Source organism: Halichoerus grypus, chromosome 4 (assembly GCF_964656455.1).
Source record: "Halichoerus grypus chromosome 4, mHalGry1.hap1.1, whole genome shotgun sequence".
Taxonomy (NCBI): domain Eukaryota; kingdom Metazoa; phylum Chordata; class Mammalia; order Carnivora; family Phocidae; genus Halichoerus; species Halichoerus grypus.
Window position 1 is genome coordinate 147014696 of NC_135715.1, and position 4805 is coordinate 147019500.

At 35.8% G+C, this 4805-nt stretch overlaps 1 pseudogene; it reads left to right on the plus strand.

Moving 5' to 3' along the window:
- The first annotated feature begins 208 nt into the window (after positions 1 to 208).
- On the plus strand, positions 209 to 359 carry LOC118555770 (U4 spliceosomal RNA; annotated as a pseudogene).
- Positions 360 to 4805: the final 4446 nt, after the last annotated feature.

Sequence of the window (4805 nt, forward strand, 5' to 3'; positions counted from 1 at the left end):
ATGAACTATAAAATTACCATGGCTTTCTACCCAGAGGCAACTTCCAAACCATGAAATCATGGGAGGGGAACCCAAATAAATCCTAGTGGCCTAGTTGAGTTAAGGAAATAGTGAAGTTTGAACTACTTATGAAGGCCTAACAGGGTCAAGGTTTAGTAGTAGGTTTCAAGTAACCCTCGAGCGAGCCTATTCCGGAGCTACCCTAGCAGGCTTCGCGCAGTGGCAGTATCGTAGCCAATGAGGTTTATCCGAGGCGCGATTATTGCTAATTGAAAACTAAAGAAGTGGCTTTGAAGGGATCAAAATAATATACAACAGCTTAAATACCTGTCCAAGCAATGAAAAACACTCTTTAAAGGAAGACAACAAAATCGCTACACTGAACAAGGTAACTCACAAAGTCCAACATACAGTAAAAAATTACTACACATGTCCAAAGATAGAAAAATGTAACTTATTACCTGAAAAATACATTATCTGAAATGAAATTGCCTCTGGATGAGATTAACACAGAAAAGGAAAAGATCATTGGCTTTGACCTTGAGGGCATAAGAACAAAGAATGAAGGGGAAAAAGAATCAATGCCCTGTGTTCTGATGCTTTTCATTTCCTGTAATTCTTGAGGAAATAAAGGAAATACTATACAGAGAAGAATAAAGGTAAGGATTAACACAGACTTCTAATTAGAAACTATGCAAGTCAGAAATCATGAAATTACATCCTTATATGCAGAATTTTTTTTAAAACTTGTCAACATAGAATTCTATATCCATATAAAAATGACCTTCAAGGGGCACCTGGGTGGCTCAGTGGGTTAAACGTCTGCCTTTAGCTCAGGTCATGGCTTCAGGGTCCTGGGATCGAGCTCCATGTCGGGCTCCCTGCTCAGTGGGGAGTCTGGTTCTCCCTCGCACTCTCCCTCTGTGCTCTCTCTCTCTCAAATAAATTAATAAAATCTTTAAAAAAAAAATGACCAAAAAAAAAAAAAGCAAAATAAAAACTTTCAGAAAAACAGAAGTGGAGAGAATTCTTTGCCAGCAGGGTAACACCACAAGAAATGTTATTAAAATTCTTTGGAAGAATAAAAATGATTACAGATAGAAACTAGGATTTTATGCAAAGAAATGAAAATCAGAAGACATAGTAAATATGTTGGTAAATTAAAAAGATTACTTTTTCATTTTTAATTTCTTCAAAGAAAAATTGTGTGTACATCAAAAATTTTAAAAACTTATGTGGGGTTTATAATATATGTATAAGTACAATGTGTTACAAAAACAGCACCAATTACAACGAGGACTAAAATGGAAACGTGGTCTAAGAATGTTACATTCATGAAGTGGTAGAAGCTTTCTGAAGGTAAACTTAGATATGATAAATTTGTATGTAATAAACCCAACAGCAACCACTACAGAAATAAAACAAGGATATATAGTCATTAAGCCAAAAGTAAAGATAACATGGTAGGCAAAAAATTACTTCATTAATCCAAAAGAAAACAGAAAAACAGAAATACAGAATAGATAGTACAAATAGAAAACAAATAGCAGGGGCGCCTGGGTGGCTCAGTCGGTTAAGCATCTGCCTTCTGCTGGGGTCATGATCCCAGAGTCCTGGGACTGAGCCCTGCATCGGGCTCCCTGATCAGTGAAGAGCCTGCTTCTCCCTCTGCCCCTCACCCTGCTCATGCTCTCTGTCTCTCTCAAATAAGTAAAATCTTTAAAAAAGGAAAATAAATAGGATAACAGTAAATATAAATATTTACTCAAAATATTGATAATATATTATACAGAAATGCTCTCAATATTCAAGAGACATACATTCTTTGGGTTGATTTTTAAAAAACAAGATCCAACTGTATTATGCCTACAAGAAATTTACTTTAAATATTAAGACACAAATTCATTAAAAGTAAAAGGATGGAAAAAGATATATCATGCCAAAATTCATCAAAAAGAAGTGTATATAGAAAAACTAGGTTTTAGAACAGGGAATATTATCAGGAATATTTGTGAGCACTTCATAATGATGAAGGGGTTAATTCAACAGGAAGACCAAAGAGTCCTCAATGTGCATGAACTCACTCATAGAACTCCAAAATGCATAAAGCAAAAACCAAATACAACTGAAAAGAGAAACAGCCAAATCTACAATTGCTGTAGTTTGAATGGAGGGAAGTAAAACCTAGATTTATGTAATATTTTAAATTTTTATTAAAGCAATTGACATAGATACTACAAACAGGTTATCAATCATTCATTTACTCATAATACTATATGCCAGGGATTTTTATAGGTAGTAGACAAAAAAACAACTGAAATATAATCTTTCTTCTCAGGGAATATCCCATGTAATGAAGCAGCTTACAGTCTTGTGGTAGGAGTTACCATTTTGCAGATATTTAGGTAGATCCAAGACAAAACCAAATGATAAAAGTAACGTTACCTTTTCTCCTAAGTGTCATTATGAAAAATGTCAAATACCAAAAAGCTAAAAAATAATTATTTCTTAAATATCTACACAATAGATTTTAAAATATTAACATTTCCAATATTCTAAAAATCTTCCTAGCTATTCTTTTCATGCATCTGAAAGTACATTTCAGATACCAAAATATTTCTAAATAATTTAACATGTATCTCCTTTAAATAAGGATGCTATATTAAAACACCCTATCAAAAAATACTTACTTAACCTCCAACATCTGCTAAATTCAGTCCGTTCCCTAATTCTCTAGCTTTCCCCAAAATTTCTTCATAGTTATTTTTACTTTTAAGCATTGCATTTGTCATTATATCCTGGTCTTTTTTTTTTTTTTTTAATTTGGTAAAGTCCCTGCACTGCACACACACATAGATACATATACCTTTTTTTCAAGGCTGTTACCATTTTAAAGAGTGTGTCAAATGAAAAAATAAAACAATTGAGTAACAAGTTTGATTCCTTTATTCAAGGAAAGACAGTGGATTGGAGGAGTGCAGGGCCTTATAAGCAGTGGAGGACTGGCCATTCCTGAAAGATTTTGGGCAAGAGAAAGCTTTCTAGAACTTAGAAACAGCACCATTGAAACAGGGCATCATTGGCTAGGAAGTAAGGGACTTCACGGGAAGGTAGGAGGTCCTACTTTCCAGGGTAAGGTAAACTAGTTAAAGCTGAGTTGGAGGATTGTCATTGGGATCTGTTAGGTTTTCTTGACAGTGAGGAATTTCTCTTAAGTGCAAGCTGATTTGAATTTCGACCGGTGATGGCTGGGCCACTGCAGTGAACTCCATTCCGTGGGTCCCAATATCTGAATTATCTTTATTAAGTGCAAACCATTATTTTTCTGAAGATTTGTCAGACTGTTGTTTGCTGTGTTCTTCTATTTTTTTTTATTTTCTCTGAAGTTTTTGTATAAAATCTTGCTTTCACTTCAATTCAGGATAAATATTTTTGTATGACTATTTCATTGGTGATGCAGAATACTGCATATTGAGAGAATCTGGAGGCACAGTGTCAATCACAAGATGCTATCAGTGGTGCTAGATTTGATTACTTGGTTAAGGTGGTGACCATAAGACTTCTCTACTATGCACAGATATATCCTGAAGTTACTTTTCAATCCCCTACTTTCTGAGTTTTCCCTGTGGATTACATTGCCTCCCCTAAAATACTCAGTGACCCAATGTTCTCTCTTTTCTTTTTTGTGGTATGTAATCTTATTCTTAGGAAGGGCTCTCTTTTCACCCATAAAACATTTGTGATGGACTTGTTCAATTATGCCTTATCTTTAAAGGTAAAATGGAGGGGCCCCTGGGTGGCTCAGTTGGTTAAGTGGCTGCCTTCAGCTCAGGTCATGATCCCAGGGTCCTGGAATGGAGCCCCACATCGGGCTCTTTGCTTGGTGGGGAGCCTGCTTCTCCCTCTGCCTGCCGCTCCGCCTACTTGTGCTCTTTCTCTATCTCTCTGTGTCAAATAAAAATAAATAAAATCTTAAAAAAATTTTAAAAATTAAGAAAAAATAAAAAATAAAGGTAAAATGGAAAGCATAGCCTCTTATCAAAGCCAATTTAAGATCATCAAGCTAATGAGAGAGCTGAGAAGACAGCTTTGGAAATTCTCACATACATAAACCACAGTGTTCCCAATTAAACTTTAACTTGATGCTGCTTTTGATAATTATTGCACTTATGTGGAAATAAGTAAATGCTCAATCTGTAATTACTTAAGGATTTTTATTTTTATGTTGTATAAATAATCATATATAACTCTAGATTTCCCAGGTATCATTTACTAAGCCCACAAAATTAGGTTCATGGCTATAGTTAAAGAATTTGATTGCTTTTTAATCACTGTCTCCTGAAAGAGAAACCAGCTGCCCCCACAGGGGTTTCTCGAATTCCCCCAAAACTGTCTCACACGTGCTTAGGTATAATGCTGCACTTTTCAGTTTTTCATATTTCAGGTACTGCATGATGTCTATTACCGAAAGTCACTGGAAGGAGGCACTTTGCTATCATCACTACTCCTACTCTCTGTGAAGGGATAACCAACTACCTGCCAGGTATACCCAAAGCCCTAACACTCTTAGGTCACCACAGGATACACCAGCTCTGGCTGCACAACAAACCATGCCGTGATGCCTGAATAAACAAGGAAAGTGCTCCACTCCCAAACTCTGCGTGGCTTGGTCTCTGAAGTCACACTGTTTATACTTCAAAGCATATTCAGGCTTCTATCTAATTTTATCCTACCCATTATTAGACCAACTTCCTGAAACTAAGCAGGGAAATAAAATAACACTGTCCTGTGTTTTTGGTTCTTTC